Source organism: Maniola hyperantus, chromosome 13 (genome assembly GCF_902806685.2).
Source record: "Maniola hyperantus chromosome 13, iAphHyp1.2, whole genome shotgun sequence".
Taxonomy (NCBI): Eukaryota; Metazoa; Arthropoda; class Insecta; order Lepidoptera; family Nymphalidae; genus Maniola; species Maniola hyperantus.
The window spans coordinates 1,284,649-1,302,976 of NC_048548.1; the positions used below are offsets into that span (position 1 = coordinate 1,284,649).

Genomic DNA, 18,328 nt, shown 5'->3' on the forward strand with positions numbered 1-18,328 from the left:
GTAGATATGCGTTGTAACTAAAGTTTTGCCGTCCTTTAACTAAAAACCAAAAAGTGAAAAGTGTTTTTTTATATAACACCAAAAAACGTGTGATATTTAAAAGACTTACTAATGTTTTTAAAAATAATGCTACGTAGCTTCAATGACCTAGTCCTTCATATTATCGGGACGATTCAATGGGGAATGGACTTGGTACCAACATGTCCTCCCCAGCAACGTGTCGGAAACGATATATCGGTATCGTGTTGGTCAGTGAAAAAGCATCCCAGCCCACTCCATATATTTCAGTGCCCAGGGGTCTATATCGGCGACGATAACTATATCGATATCGTGTCGGCCAATAAAAAAATGTCTACTCTACTAAAACCTTGATACAGTATTTTAGTTCTCAAGTGCGAATTTAAATACGTCACAGCATGACGTCATGGATATTTCCTTTAGCCTTATGATTCGCCCGAGTACATTCCTTGTCATCCAGTCACTTTCTTTGTTGCGGAAGGTCGTGCGACCGCAATGATTCAATAACTGACTGATTTGTCACATACAGGCGGTTTCACCTCCGTAAATGCATGGAAGCACAAAGACGGACGTACAGTTACCGTCAGGAAAAAGAACGTTGACCTTGAACTTGCGCAGTGGGTGATTTATTGAATTTCTTTCGCTTACCGCGCAGCGTAACGTCATCTTAGTCCTGAGTTTTTCCGTACTTAGACGTAGTTGTTCGTTGTACGTGAGACCGCAGGCACAGAATATCCGCAGGCTCCTAGCAGGTTACTCGGGTCGATGAGGCGCAGCTTGACTCGGAAAGCTTCGAGAAAATTCCTCAGAGCTCCGGATCACATAGGGATCCGAGACATGGTCGCTAACTTGGTCCTTGTGAGAAAACTCGGAGCAGAGAGTCACTCAGCGGGTACTGGAAACAGCTATGCTTGGAGTTTCTCTAAGTGATCGGGCAGACACTGGCTATAATAAAAAAAAAAAAATGGCGCCATACTTTTTTTTACTTTTTCTTTTTTGGTTCTTTTTACATTGACAGTCGTTTTTTGATTTTTTTGAATTATTACATGTTGTGCCAATATACAGACGTATTGACTATTATTTTCTTTCGTGGGATTTGACACGTATAATATCTAAAAACACCTCACGTATATATATGCCAATAAAAATTCTTGATGTAATCTAATAGAAAAATAACTAAGATTGTTAAAACATTGTAAGGTAGGTATTTACGCGTTGATTGAATTTACTGATTATTTTGTGGTTTAGTAAACAACAATTATAATAAAAACTGCAGGTCGATTGCGGCAAAACTGTATCAATCATTATTACAAGCTCAACTATTGTTGTGATTGGCTGAATTATTTTTGGACTAGATGATGCCCGTGACTTCGTCTGCGTGGATTTAGGTTTTTAAAAATCTCGCAGGAACACTTTGATTTTCCGGGATCAAAAGTAGCCTATGTCCTTCCCCGGGATGCAAGCTATCTCTGTAACAAGTTTCATCAAAATCGGTTAGACGGGTGAGCCGTGAAAAGCTAGCAGACAGACAGACAGACAGACAGACACACTTTCGCATTTATAATATTAGTATGGATTTATGGTAATTTTCTTTGTGGGTTTCCTTGTTATAGATTCCTTCATGCAAAATCTCGTTTTTAGACAGTGGCATACGTTGAAATTCATTCAGTCATTTAATCCTTTTATTTATATATTACTAGCTAATGCCCGCGACTTCGTCTGCGTTAACTACACAAATATCAAACCCCTATTTCACCCCCTTAGGGGTTGAATTTTCAAAAATTCTTTCTTAGCGGATGCTATATGCATGCCTTTCAGCTCGATCCATCCAGTAGTTTGAGCTGTGCGTTGATAGATCAGTCAGTCAGTCACCTCTTCCTTTTATATATTTAGATATGCTTTAGATGCTAGAGATATATTGTGTTTTCGAATTTCTGTATGGATGTGAATCTGTAATAGATACCTATCATTTCTATTCGATACTTATAATTCTGTGGTCAGAGGTTAAGATCTAGCCGTTAACAGCGGCAAAGATCAAAGCAGAGTTGAAAATCGCTTAAACCAAGTGAACGGGGTATTTATAGCTTTCCAAAGACCGAAGCCATATTTCTTCCAAAGCTCTAGTAACTAACTCAAAGAAGCTTTCTGGCTTTCTGGTACTCGATTCAATTGACTTCGCATTCAAAAAGCTTTGGTGATTAAAGCACAAGATGTCTTTCAAATGTTTTGCTTAGTAAAAGCACAGAATGTAAAATAGTATGGTAAAAGCAAGTGATATTTAAATCGCATGTAACTCCGAAAAGTTAGAAGACGACCTCCCTGGCGCAGTGGTATGCACTGTGGTCTTATTAGTGGGAGGTCCCGGGTTCGATTCCTGGCAGGGGTTTGAAATATTATAATTTGTGGTCTAATCTGGTAGGAGGCCTCAGCCGTGGCTAGTTACCACCGTACCGCCAAGTGATTTAGCGTTCCGGTACGATGCCGCATATAAACCAAAGGGGAATTTGTTTAATAAATACTGACATACCCCTTCCAGGTTAGCTCGCTCCCATCGTAGACTGCATCATCACTTACCACTAGGTGAGATTGCAGTCAAGGGCTAACTTGTATCTGAATGAAAAAAAACCGGCCAAGTGCGAGTCAGGCTCGCGCAATGAGGGTTCCGTACTACAGTCGTATTTTTTCGACATTTTGCACGATAATTCAAAAACTATGATGCATAAAAATAAATAAAAATCTGTTTTAGAATGCACAAGTGAAGCCCTTTCATATGATACCGCACTTGATACTTTTTTCTTCGAAAATTGAAAAATACTAATTATTAGTTTATGACCACAATTTTTTTTGTGTGATGTAACCTCAAATTCACAGTTTTCAGATTTTTCCCCTAATGTCAGCTATAAGAACTACCTACCTGCCGAATTTCATGATTCTAGGACAACGGGTACCCTGTAGGTTTCTTGACAGACAGACAGGCAGACAGACAGAAAACAAAGTGATCCTATAAGGGTTCCGTTTCTCTTTTTGAGGTACGGAACCCTAAAAAGATGTGTGCTCAGGATCGAGCCGCTGGACCCCCGAATCCGAGGCCGAGGCCTTAACCACTAGACTGACACAGCTTTTGTTTCGGTAATTTCGTTTCACTTAACTTTGTGGGCGTATATAAGCTGCTTATAAAGCTTTCATGTTTTACCTTTTTGTTTTAAAATATTATTATGCTATTGCAAAGTACCAGCTGATGCTCAAACTTTGCAAACAATATTATAAATTAATATTTTTACACCACAGCGAAAGTGCGACTAATACTTACCGAGTGGAAAGTTGGTTCTTCTATGGACTTCTGATATGATCTAAATCTAAACGTATATATAATACTAGATGATGCCCACGACTTCGTCCGCGTGTATTTCGGTTTTCAAAAATCCCGTGGAAAGTCTTGGATTTTCCGGAATAAAAAGTAGCCTATGTCCTTCCCCGGGATGCCAGCTATCTCTGTTACAAATTCAATTCATTCTGTCAAAATCGGTTGAACGGATGGGCCGAGAAAAGCTAGCAGACAGACACACAGACAGACAGACGGATAGACGGACACACTTTCGCATTTATAATATTGGTATGGATGAAAAGCTGGCTGACTGACTGACTGATTTATCAACGCACAGCTCGTGTTTAGGTAGTATAACAATAATAAGTTTTGGTTACACCCTGTATATAGATTTTGGCTGGAATGGTCGGAATGTACCTAATTACACTTGCGGCCAATAATATCGGTCACGGAAGCTGCGGTTACCGTGACAGGCGGGTAACGGGTAACGGGTAACAGTCGACCTATCCGTATCAGTTTCTCATAATTTCGTATAATGTGCATAATTTATTATTAAATGCATTTATGGTATTTATCTGTGACATTTTAATTCATGACTCTTGGCGTATAATTATACAAACTTATGCTCGCGACTTTGTCCGCATGGTCTACACAAATTTCAAACCCCTATTTCACCCCCTTTGGAGTTGAATTTTCAAAAATTCTTTCTTAGCGGATGTCTATGTCATGATAGCTATCTGCATGAAAAATCTCAGCCCGATCCGTCTAGTAGTTTGAGCTATGCGTTGATAGATCAGTCAGTCAGTTAGTCAGTCACCTTTTCCCATGAATCGCCCATGAACATTTGCAGCACCAGAGGAACCGCCGATGCGTTGCCGGCCTTTTAGGAATTTGTTGGTCCGCCTCTTGAATAACCCCATGTTATAATCTAGTGGGAACACCGCCTAAATAGTCCTTTACATTGTAATAGGATTTTTCAATAAGTTTACGCTTTATAAAAGGCTTGAAATTTTTTGTTTTTTTTTTAAACTTAATCCTCAAAGGCAATTCAAAATCACGAGACCACTACTTAAACCCGATAAAGATAGCCAAATCGGGCAGAAATAAGCAATTATCGGCGTCTCGTATCAATACGTCTCAATCGGAATTTGAACTGGTTACCCACTTTCTAAATGCTCGTTATTCGCTTGTAAGTGCAGTTGAAATCCGTGTACCTAAGTACATCCAGGGCAGAGTGGACAGGTAGGTATTCTAGTTGCCTTACATCTCAGAACAAGGACTATTAGAAGTAGCCCTATTGTGGCACTTACAGTTAAAGCGAGATAGCTAAATGCATTTCAGCTCTTATTAGAACGTGACAAAATGATTATGTTTTGTCCTTATCACCGTGGCCACTTTTTTTTGTTTGCAAAAATGTATTTGTACGTGTGTATTTGGCAAACAACGTGAAGTGTAGAAGGAACACGGAACAGAAATTTTTCTGTTCCGTGAGAAGGAATTACATTTCACAAGTAAGAAAATCTGCTTGAGTGTGTGTATCTAGTATCTACGTACATAATATAATAAGAAATATGACTGAAGATAGAGATTTCATCCCGTTTGGATTTAGGTTTTAAAAAATCCCATGGGATCTCTATGATTTTTCAGGATAAGCCCATACCATTTTTCAGGTCTTTACCCCCATGAAATTCCAAAAATCCGAAATACCTAATTCATAATTTTTTATGATTATTTCATCTTTTTTAACCAAAAGCGCAAATACTTCATGGATAAAACTTGACAAATCACAGATTTTACTTATTTTCATCCCTTATTTAACGCTTATTGGGGTAGAATTTCCACAAAACGTGAAAAAAATTTTGGTACATCTACGAAGAGATTTACGTTAATTTTTTTTTCAAAACACATTTTTAAAACTTTTGAGCTCTTATAAAAAACTTCGTCCTTTGCTAGATAAATAACAATATTATAAAAAAAATATTAACTTATTATAGATGGTCACGATAATATTATAGAACTTAATTGTATTATTGCAATAAGTAAGCACTTGTAATATTACTGTATCAAAATATATTAAAGGAAAAGGTGACTGACTGACTGACTGACTGACTGATCTATCAACGCACAGCTCAACTTATTCGGCTGAAATTTGGCATGCAGATAGCTATTATGACATAGGCATCCGCTAAGAAAGGATTTTTGAAAATTCAATAGGTGTTTGAAAAGAGATTGCCCATTTTCTTAGGAGCTTTGGGCCCCCCCTAATATAATTGTTGTGTCACCATGGTTTTAATTTTATTTTGTAGACAAATAATTAACTCTTTATATTCTGCAAACGATTTCTATTTATTCACCCTGGTTATAAAGAAATCTTATTTTTTATATTGCTGATATTGAGGTTATATTTAATTAATACTTCTTCAAAATAAATGCATGTTTACGATTCTAACTGTAATTGTAGATATTTTCTATAATAGAGTGAAAAAAAGTCGTTATAAAACATAATCGTAAAAAAATAACACATTCAAAAAAAAAATTAATTTAAGTTTTGATTCGACCCGATAAAGAGGGCCCGTTCACGGGCGATCAGTCCACGAGGACGAAGTCGCGAGCATAAGCTAGTTGGTTCATATTTATCAACCTTCCTTATTAATATTTACCCATTTCAATTTGGATTTGCGTTCTTGTAAAACATAAATTGGTTGTAAATACGACGTTAAATGACTGAGTTGTCGTGTATTGGTCACAATGATTCATTTCAACGTATCATCGTAATCGATGAAGCTTAAATCCATTACGCTATTTCCAATGTTCAAATCATAAGCGATAGCGGGTTTTCAGGGTTCCGTACTCGTATAGCTCACCAACATCGACTTCGCCATCATGTTAATTTGGAGGCTGTGAAGCTTCTAGATAACATGGACATCAAAAGGAGGCTCAAAAGAACCAAGCCGTTCGAATTAGTGTTAAAAAGTACATAAGTGCAGCGTTTGTGTAATAGTGCTTGTGCTATTTTATTTTTCTAGGTCACAAGAACACAGTGAACTGTAAGTACGTGTTAGAATAAACTAGGGACAGTTATTGGACTATAAATTAGATTTAAAAATTAATCATAAGTAGAAGTTTAAGCTAGAATAATATTACTTATTAGCCCATAGGCTAGATGGTAGTAGTAATAAAGCTGCCATTTTATAATGGTGCTTTATGGTAGGAAAAAAAAGGGTTCCGTACCTCATAAGGAAAAACGGAACCCTTATAGGATCACTTTGTTGTCTGTCTGTCTGTCTCTAGTTCTAGAGGTGTTAAATCCTATGTTTAGTTATCTACACTAATATTATAAAGAGGAAAACTTGGTTTGTATGTTTGTTTGTTTGTACTGAATAGGCTCAAAAACTACTGGACCGATTTTAAAAATTCTTTCACCATTCGAAAGCTACATTATCCACGAGTAACATAGGCTATATTTTATTTTGGAAAAAAATAGGGTTCCGTAAGATATTTGGGTTTTTCGGACACAAGGTGTAAAAAATCAACCAGAAAAGTTACTTATTTTGCGTACGCTGCCTAAACTATAAAAGATAGAACCATAAAATGTTCTAATTAATTGTAGATCTTATAAATATCTACAAAAAAGTCCGCGACACACTATACCCATCTATGTCGAGTGAGGCACAGCAACCATTTTTTTATTTAAAAATCTTGAATTTTTTTTGGACTACATTTAAACGCGTTTATTTTACTCATGCTATTAATCCTTATCAAAATAAATGATTTCATCACTAAGAACAGTTTATGGAGATAATATTTGGTCTTTGAATGATTAAAATTGGACGTTTGGTTTTGAAGTTATGGCGAAATTAAAATATTACGATTTCTGCTGCACGGCCCGTTGCGAAGTGGGCGTCACCAAGGCGGGGGTGCGCGTGCGGGAGGGGAGTTTAGTAATATTATAAAGAGGTAGTAGAGGAGGTAGGGGGTAATCTCTGGAACTACTGAACCGATTTTAAAAATTCTTTCACCAGTATTAAGCTACATTATTCCTGAGTGACATAGGCTATACGGGATCTTTAAAAACATAAAACCACGCGGGCGAAGCCGCGGGGATCAGCTAGTCAGTGATAAAACAGCAACAATGCTCCATAAAGCATACGTGTAAACAACTTTTCTATAATATAAAAATGAATCACTAAATGTGTTGCTCATCGCAAATCTCGAGAACCGCTGAACCGATTTCACTAATTCTTTTTTTTTAATATTCCTTGAAGTACGAGGATGGTTCCTTGGAGAGAAAAATTTATATAATAAAATGGGTCACGGTTCTATATAAATTCTGTCATTGTCCTTTTTGTAGTCTTTTTTTCCCCGCTGCCGCTACCGCGGCCTTTCGTCGCGCGTGGACGCAAATAAAGCTTTGTGCGGATTACAGTAGGTACGTACCATTTAACGATACAGCAGTGCTCGTAAAACGCAAACTTTTGAGAATGTCAAATACCATCCGGGCGACTGTCTCAAGGCTGGCTTTAATGAACCAAATACCAAAAACGAAGTGCCACATACCAGCTCTATTAATTTGATTCTCACTGAGGGTTAGGTACCTACTAAATAGATAGAAGTTGTAGAAATCTTTGCTGACTTAAAAATGGATTTACTTAGAATTGGTTTATGGACACAAATATTTGTGGATCAAGGATCGAGTTGCCGCAATTTCCGAGTTAGAAATAATATTTTGAAGTTTTTTTTTTCAAAGAATATTAGCCATGTTAAATGACTAATATTCCCCTTTCCTCTCCAATTAAGCGTGAAGCTTGTGCTAGGAGTAGATACGACAATAGTGCAACGGGCGGGGTTTGAACCGTCGACCTTTCGGTTTTCAGTCCACTCCTTTACCGGTTGAGCTATTGAGGCTCATATATATATAACAAGATATACAGATTATTTATTCGTTAGCTTATACATCGATATAAATGACAAGATATGGTCAAGCGACCAAAATATTGCACGGTTTAGGAATCAAATAAATCAGCGCCACCTCTTAGATACTAATGAACGACTCGTTTGAAATCCAGACGTCATTCACGTCATTGGTGCTAAAGCACCACTGAGTCGGTGCCATTTTGTTTGTTCAATAGCCCTCTCCATACGAAGTAATATATAAGTCAAAGATTATGTCAGCAATTTCATCCGCGTGGATTATACAAATTTGAAACCCCTATTTTTGAATTTTCAAAAATCTTTTTTTATCCGATTGTCTACGTCGTAAGAGCTATCGGAATATTATATCCATGCCAAATTTCAGTAAGATCCCTCTATCTATACTAGTAGTTTGAGCTGTGCGATGATTACATGATGTGTGTTACAGTTAGTCAGGCAGTAACCTTTTCCTCTTATACAGGGTGTAACCAGAACACTGAAAAAATGAAGACAGGTGATATTACTGATGATTACTGATATGATACCACAAAAAAGAACGAGAAAAAAAAACCTATAATTCTGTAAAAGTTTTCGATATATTGCAAACAAAACATCTGACTGTCACGTAGGACAACGAACGTTGCGTGAGTAGGCCACTCGGAGTCAATGCCGCGTCGTAGGCGGGGCACTGACCCCAGTTTTGCGCGCTATACATTGCGGGTATGAAAAATACTAAATCACTAAAACTATAAAATGAAGCAAATGGTTATTGGTATTGGATTTTGTTCAAGTATTATAACAATAATGAGCAAAATAAATAAATGATTATTAAGTTTTTGCTAGCGTTCTAGTTACACCCTGTATATTTAGACTAGATTATGCTCGCGACTTCGTCCGCGTGGACTACACAAACTTCAAACCCCTATTTCACCCCCTTAGGGGTTGAATTTTCAAAAATCCTTTCTTAGCGGATGCCTACGTCATAATAGCTATCTTCCGTCGAGTAGTTTGAGCTGTGCGTTGATAGATCAGTCAGTCAGTCAGTCAGTCACCTTTTCCTTTTATATATTTAGATTACACACTAAAGAGGACTTCACGAAAGCGATATCATCGGAACACAGCCTATTTGACGTAGAAATCCGTTTACCTATTCAGTGAGCGCACTCAATTCGTACGATTATTATTCGTACGTTTACGAACGATACAAATTCGCATCCGAAGTGCAATTAACCTTACACATTGAAGTGGGCGTTTGTAATTAAAACCTCGGTTATTGTTGTTAATGCTGTGTCATTTGTTATGAATAGTTGCACTAGAGAGGAAATTAGTGTTTTTGCGCCACTTTATTTTAGACATAGAGGAAATAATAAACATGATTGGAATTTTATTAGCCTTTTGTGAATTAATTTTTAGGGTTCCGTACCTCAAAAGGAAAAACGGAAACCTTATAGTATCACTTTGTTGTCTGTCTGTCTGTCGGTCTGTCAAGAAACCTACAGGGTACTTCCCGTTGACCTAGAATCATGAAATTTGGCAGTAAGGTCTTATAGCTGACATTATGGGAGAAAAATCTGAAAACCGTGAATTTGTGGTTACATCACGCAAAAAAATTGTTGTCATAATCTAATAATTAGTATTTTCAATTTTCGAAGTAAGAAAACTATATTATCAAGTGTGGTATCATATAAAAGGGCTTCACCTGTGCATTCTAAAACAGATTTTTATTTATTTTTATGCATCATAGTTTTTGAGTTAAGTATCATGCAAAATGTCGAAAAAATACCACTGTAATACGGAACCCTAGGTGCGCGAACCTGTTTCACACTTCGCACACACCCAAGCGAAGCCGGGGCGGGTCTGCTAGTCATAGGTTGGTATTAACTTTCATACTTAAGTGCTTAGACCGAGCTTTTGACCTGTGCTTTAACTGCTGATTACTTCTTGAAAGGCTAACATTATAAACCTCAATATTTCATTTCAAACTATCTTATTTATTGGCAATGCAATGAAATGACAATGATAGCCTAATGGCTAATTAGGACGTCCGCCTTCTGATCTCTGTACCCATAGTACAAGATTTTACGTCTCACCAAACGAAACCAAATTCGAGAGTCGAAATACTTCCGCGTTACAGTAAAATGGACCTAAACAGCCTTGAATTGAAGTCAAATATTCAATGCCACTGATTTTAATTTCGCAATGTTTCCGCTTGGAGCGCTGGCTGTAGAAGTGTAGACAAACTTGAGCTTTAAAACAAGGCTTTTAAGATCCAGTTTACTGTAACGCGGAAGTATTTCGACTCTCGAATTTGGTTTGGTTTGGTGAGACGTAAAATCTTGTACTACGAGTACTGATCAGACCTCTGGGTCGGGGGTTCGATCCCGGGCACGCACCTCTAACTTTTCGGAGTTATGTGCGTTTTAATTAATTAAATATCACTTGCTTTAACGGCGAAGGAAAACATCGTGAGAAAACCTGCATGCCTGAGAGTTCTCCATAATGTTCTCAAAGGTGTGTAAAGTCTACCAATCCTTGTCATTCTGAGAGGAGACCCGTGCTATGTAGTGAGCCGGTGATGGGTTGATCTGATCATGATGATGATGATGAAGTACAGTTAGCATAAAACGAAAACACTTTCGGTATTCAATTCCCCTCTGCTAATCTGCACTTGGAAGGCGTTGTGGACCACATGAGCTCGTGTGTTGTGGAATATGCCAAAACCTTTTCGGGCGAAGACATATTCTATTTTTAGTGTGTAAAATCAACCCTTATTATAGTGTGTTTGTCTGTTGATTTGTTGGTTTGTCCTTCAATCACGTCACAACGGTTGACGTCATTTTTTGCATGAGTATAAATAAAGACCTGGAGAGGACATAGGCTACTTTTTATCCCGGAAAATCAAGAAAATCAAATCAAAACAAAGAGCTCCCACGGGATTTTTAATTTTTTTACAACTAAGCATTTTCATGGAAATTTAGACACATATAAAATATTGGTTTGTAGAACGTATCTAAATTATTTTAATTGTGTTTGATTAGTTCATATTCAAAGGACAATCAAACGACGTTTGTATGGGGACGGCGCTGGGGAGCGCACTAGGGAAACTTCTCTTAATAATACCCATACTCATATTATTAAGCTAAGCCCACTATTATGTTAGCCGACGACCTTTCGTTTTATGGGTTTGCTAAATATTTCATTTTCGATTACCGCCTCGCAGTTTAGTGGGCACTCGATAATTTATCGAAGTCCAATATTATTAGGTTGGTACGGTTAGCAACGCAATATACTTTCAATTAGTTTATTTATATACTAAAACTACATAGCTCATGTCCGCCAATTCGTCCGCGTGGACTACACAATTTTCAACCCCCCATTTTACCCCTGAGTGGGCAAATTTTCAAAAATCCCTTCTTAATAATTGATGTCTACGTCTAGATATCTCCGTCCAGTACGTAGTTAGAGCTATGCGTTGATAAATCAGTCAGTCAGACACCTTTAATATATTTAGATACCACTTTAGAAGACAATTTGTATTGTTACCAGATGATGCCCGCGATTTCCTCCACGTGGAATTAGTAGGTTTTTTGTAATTACGTAGAAATGCTTAATTTTTTGGGGTAAAGTAGTAACGTCACTCAAAAAATCAAGTTGATCCTTTGCGCGATTGAAGGACAAATCCTCACGATGTGTTCTTTTATCGATTAGGTACCTAATTGTTTAAAACAGACATAACTTCAGAAATTTAGAATGGGCCCCACCAAATTGGAGATCAAAGATTTAACCATAGCCAATCACAGTTTTACAACTACGTAATATTAACAAACTAGATGATATCCGCGACTTCGTTCGCGTGGATTTTTTAAAAATCTCGTGGGATCTCTTTGATTTTTCGGAATAAGAAGTAGCTTATGTCCTTCCCCGGGATGCAAGCTTACTCTGTACCAATTTTCGTCAAAATTGGTTGAACTGCTGGGCCGCGATACACTTCGCATTTATAATATTAGTATGGATAGTATGGATAATAATAATAGAAGAGAAGTAGTTTTTTGCGCCCAGTACATAACAAGGGTCAAAAGTAAATATAGCTCATATTTCTGATTTACGGCATATTGCAAGGGATATATTTCGGAAACCCTTTGGTCCTTTCTTGACGACACAAGCGTAATTAAAGGCGACGAAACAATGTATCAAAAGTCCCCTGTCGAATAAACTTGTTTCAGAGTTTTGGGCATTTCGTAATGATTTATGTAGGTTCGAAATACTAAATCTAGGATATTACTCATATTTTTAGGGTTCCGTACCTCAAAAGGAAAAACGGAACCCTTATAGGATCACTTTATTGTCTGTCTTTCTGTCCTTAGAAAATAAAGGAGTTCCCATGGGATTTTTCAAAACCTTAATCTACGCGGATAGAGTCGCAGGCATCAACAATTTTTTTTTAAATTTAGTTTAGTCTAGCTTCTAGAATCTACTTAGCATATTCAAATTACCGATGTCTTGCTCGTTAAATCTAGATTATTTCTGACATTTGTAGAGCAATCGCATTGCAAGCGTAGGTTTAGTATGCAACCGCGAAATCCTTGAAGATTCTCATCGGCATTTGATATTAATGCAGACCAGATTGTTATGTCCTTACAGTCATCATCATCATCATCATCAACCGATAGACGTCCACTGCTGGATAGGTCTCTTGTAGGGACTTCCACACGCCACGGTCTTGCGCCGCTTGAATCCAGCCGCTCCCTGCGACTCGTCTGCTGTCTTCCATCCATCTAGTGGGTGGTCTTCACACTTGGATACTGCGTTGGTATAGAAAATGTGCCTGAGAGTCAGAGACCACCACGTATAGACGCCTAATAGCCGGACACCCCCGTTCGCCACGCTTAGGCAGTTAGGCCCACGCCCGTTCGGTACCCTCATTCCGCACATTGTCTTGATTACGTGACTTTCGAGTCCACCAATCATAACAATATATTCTCCCCTGTCCCCCGCTAACATTTTATACGATTTTGTTTTCATACAAACCCTTGTATATGCGTTCTCTTGAGGTTGAATTCTCTGTGCTAAGAGTACTCTATAACGTTCTCAAAGGTGTGTGAAGTCTGCCAATCCGCACTTGGCCAGCAAGGTGAACTACGGTCACAACCTTCTTATTCTGAGAGGAGATCCGTGCTCAGTTGTGAGCCGGCGATGGGTTGATCATGATGATGATGAAGAAGAAATAAAGTCTAACATTCCGCTGTTGGAAAGCGATTGTATTGATAAATGACTTTGTCTTGGAGAATATCTTTTTTTCTATAGATCCTGAAAGTTTGTAGCATTTCTAACAGACTTCCAAAAAGGAGGAGGGTTGTACCTATGTATGAATGAAGTCGGGCGAGTATAATAAAAGAAACTTGAAATCAAAGCGTGAAGCTCGCCCGACTTCAACATACATACACGTGTAGAAACAAAAGTTATTTTTTACTTTGTAGTGGTTTTGGAAGTCGGTTTTTTTTTAATTAAGTTTTTATGGGAAAGTAGCTGGAAGACAACTCGTACCTACTCGAAACTCGGAAGTAAATGATTTAGAATTCATATCTACTTCTCGTTTATTATACTTAGCTAAATTATAAAACGCTTATTTTTTCTCAAATAAATTCCTTGAAATGTGAACTTTATACAACATACTCACTATAAAATTACAAGTACTTACCTAGGTACATTTCGTAAGTACACATTTATGCAAAAATATACCATCAATCAAACTGTATCTACCTACAAAAACTTGCTTTTTTATTGCGACATTTTATCTACATTTTACCTTCATAATTAAAGGTCTTAAGATTTTTTTATTCGTTTGAAGGCTCAAAAATGATATTTAATTTGTTTGGCGACTTGGTTTTAAATAAAAAGTTGACTTTTAAAATTAAAAAAAATAACGAAGAATACAACTCACCCTTGTCCTCAAAAAGCAATCAACATGAAAAAACAAAACACAGACAAAAAAAATCACAAACAAAAAAAATATGGCGCGCGAAAATGACAGCTCCACAAAAGGGGACAGGCTGTCAAAACGGAAAAGGCGCGCGGTTGAAAAAAAAGTTTTTAAATTTCGAATTGCTAGTGCCGCGACTGCATCGCGATTCGCGTCGTGGGTAAAGACAAAATGAATAGTGAGGTGCCCGTTCAACGACTTTGTCGGTAACACTCGGTAAATGTGTAAGCCTCCTACAGACGTGGCCGACTTCCAAATACAACGTACTTCCAACCTGGGTAGTTAGTTCGTTATAAGTCAGCTGTCAACTTGGTTCTCAACTAGACTTGTAGGTGCCTGTTAAAAAGCAATGGTTTAATTTTAATTTTATGTTATTGGTTTGCCAACAGATAATACACATATGAAATAAAAATTACAATGCACAGAGAGAAAAAATTAGAGTGTATACCCAATTACTGGTAAACTGGGATGCATTTTTAAAAGTGTGCGAGTGCGGGATTACCAGTTAACTTAAAGCTAAAAATATAAATATGAAAAAATCACCTTGTAATTTAAAAAAAATACTAAATATATTATAAAACAAGAAAAATACGAAGAAGCATATCATGAGTTTATTCTGTCATATTCTGTATAAATTATGCAGACTAGTCGAATTACTTGAAGTCCTTATATATTACTTCATCAAGGTAAAAGTGAAGCAGCCAAACGAGCTTCAACCTAGACCATTTCTAGGAACCCTTACAGGATCTCTGCCTGTCCGTCTGTCCATCGTGTCTGTCAAGAAAACCTATACTTATTTTTAATTTTCAAAGTAAGATAACTACATATACCAAGTGGGGTCTTATATGAAAGGGCTTTACCTGTAAAATCTAATCCAAAACAGATTTTTATTTATTTTATGAATAATAGTTTTTGATTTAACGCGCAAAATGTCGAAAAAATACGACTGTAGTACGGAACCCTCAGTGCGCGAGTCTGACTCGCACTTAGCCGGTTTTTTTTCATGGACCTTCCCATCCATTGCATGATTGTTGTCACGCATATTTTACGTTATTTTCGACTACCCTATGCGGAAAAATTCGACTCGTGTGAAGTTTAAATCAAGTTGGAGTCGGAAGTCGTGCCCGTCTGTAGGGACTTTATAAATTGTGGCGGGAGTAATGACTGTTGATGCTTTCATTAGCGATTTTATTTTGCTCTCGATTTTAATGATCGAGTTCCGCGCGCAATTTGACAAAACGAAAGCGGAGCGTGTGGTTCCAACGCGCCGCGAACCGCTAACGGCCCTCTTTTCAGGATTCCGTACCCAAATATAAAGCTGTAAAATAGCCTTATAAAAACTGTCTCTCAACAGCTATACTCACGTAGTCTCCGTTAGCCCGACTAGTTTCGAACCCATCCGGGGTCCTTTGTCAAGGGAGTCAGTTCGCGCACGCGTCGCGTTTAAGACTGCGCGCCGCGCGTACCGCTGCCCGCAGAGCCCGTTGTTGTTGGTGACGGCTCCAGCGATGAAGATCAGCAAGTACTGTCGGGAGACGATCTGCAGCTGTCTCCCCATGAGGTTTGAAATTTGTGTAGTCCACGCAGTGTGTAGCATAAGCTACTTCAAAATAAATCAATGTTTACCTAATATCAAGACTATCCGTTCCCGCTACAGACTACAGTGGATTCCCATAGATTCTTGCAGCTTGGCATTTCAGCAGACAAATGCTAAAATGTAATGGAATTAGCACTATTGCTAGAGATGTACGATGTACTTTGTTGTCGAAGACTGAAACGATCGTTCGAACAACCGACCTGCTGGGCAAATTGATCAAGTGATCAATTCGAATGTGTGAGAATAATATAGATGTATGCGTGAATTTTCGGTGTGTTTTTATACAAATCTTTAGTCTAGTGCCTATCTTTATGGGATTATGACGTGGTCCCGAATATGAATCCCGAGTTGGGCCAAAAAAGTTATTAAGTTTTTTTGTGTATAATTTCTCAGTATAGCAGCCCGGAGTTGAGAAGTTAGTGGTGGTACACTCCAGTGCCTCGCAGAGTATACGAAACCGTCGGTTCTGCCTATTCTGCCGACTTCTCTTCAGTCACATTCGTGTTGGTTTGCCATCCCATAAGACTATGAGAGTAAGGGAAGGCACTGTGTTTGCGTACACACTGGTGCATCATAATAATATCTTCTACGTTGACGAAACTGCCGTGGCTGGAATGAGAAGAACATTATTTTTATTATTATATGGTTTGTGCAAGTGGGAAGTGTGGTTCAGCCCCCCGATTGTGTACAGAATTTGTTGACGATTACGATAACCATGAATAGTACGTTTTTCTCATACAATTGGGGGCTGCTTTTAATCACCTTAATCTTTGAATATTACAAGCGTGCGATGGCCCCTTCAGATGGGTTAAGCCGTGATATTGCTACTTTAAGTATGTGGAGAATAGAATTATGGTCAACCGATTAATCTATTCTCACAGTTTATTGCTTTAATTTGTTACTTTTTATTGAAAACGACTACCTACCATTTCATTTTACGGTAAAATAATGACGTAGGTAATCTGGGAAGTACATTATGAATTATAGTTACAGAAAGTTAATAACATCTTACTGTCTAGGCCGGAAATAAAGGAATTGCCGGCCCAATAATATTGGAAGGACGAGGCAAAACAGAGTTTTTTTGATATTTCAACGCTATCTGCAATCAGTCATTGAATGGACTTTTATCAGATTGTTATGAGTGTATTCAAGGTACTTCGGAAGTTATTTTAAAAGTACGGAACACCACCCGAGTCCTTTTAAACTAAACGAGGTTGTTAATGAATATTTCGGTACTTGTATCTCATTTAAGAAAAAATAATAAACTCAGAGTCCCTACAAGAGACCTATGTCTAGCAGCGGACGTCTATCGGTTAACGATGATGATGATGATGATGGTAAGAATTTTACCGAGAATATAGCTTAGTATCAAGACTATTCACGACCAGGGTACGCTGCGTTGTTTAGATTCGTATCGATTCAGCTTGGCATTTGGGCTGACAAATGCGAGCTCTCAGTGCGGAGGCTGTATCTATTAATTATACCGCTATTATACCAATACCGTAACCGTACCTTTTTAGGGTTCCGTACCTCAAAAGGAAAAACGGAACCCTTATAGGATCACTTTGTTGTCTGTCTGTCTGTCTGTCTGTCTGTCTGTCTGTCTGTCTGTCTGTCTGTCAAGAAACCTACAGGGTACTTCCCGTTGACCTAGAACCACGAAATTTGGCAAGTATGTAGATCTTATAGCTGACATTTGGGGAAAAATCTGAAAACCGTCAATTTAGGGTTAGATCACACAAAAAAAATCAAATTGTGGTCATGAACTAATAATTAGTATTTTCAACTTTCGAAGTGAGTGACTATATCAAGTGGGGGTATCATATGAAAGGTCTTCACCTGTACATTCTAAAACAGATTTTTATTTATTTTTATGCATCATAGTTTTTGAATTATCGTGTAAAATGTCGAAAAAATACGACTGTAGTACGGAACCCTCATTGCGCGAGCCTGACTCGCACTTGGCCGGTTTTTTTTTTTCGAGGGGGAAATCTTCTGAAGATACCCAAATGGGGGGATTTTTTTTAAGGAATATTAGCCATTTTAAAGGACTAATACTCCCCTTTCCTCTCCTGTTCCTAGTGCAACGGGCGGGGTTTGAATCGTCGACCTTTCGGTTTTCAGTCCATTCCTTTACCGGTTGAGCTATTGAGGCTCTATTATGTGGGATTTCTTCCCAATGAAAGCCCCTCGATGGCCCTCCCCACCACGTTATTGAGAGGCTCCGGGAACTCTAGAACGTACGCCGCGCCGCCGGTGCCTCTCTCGCGCGACGCCCGTTGGACACAGGAGAAAGTGCAGCCACTCGTGACCTCGAAATCCTAGCGCCAGGGACTATTGGTTGCACGGATCAGGACGTTGATCAACGCCGCCCTGATGTCTCCGCCTTCGAGCAGGATCAGCTCCCTCGCGAACCCGCTCGGCAGCCTCCTTCTTGAACATTACTGTTTCACAGAAGGAGACCACTGCCCGCCATGCTTCATTGTCCTCTAGCATT

At 38.3% G+C, this 18,328-nt stretch overlaps 1 protein-coding gene across 1 annotated transcript in view; it reads right to left on the reverse strand.

The window, feature by feature from the left end:
* Positions 1-14,410, reverse strand: part of LOC117987731 (uncharacterized) — a 54,109-nt gene extending 39,699 nt beyond the window's left edge. The window contains exon 1 of the mRNA XM_069502810.1: positions 14,196-14,410. The gene's annotated coding sequence lies outside the window, so the exon portion shown is untranslated. The remainder of the gene's footprint in view (positions 1-14,195) is intronic.
* Between the last annotated feature and the right edge of the window lie 3,918 nt (positions 14,411-18,328).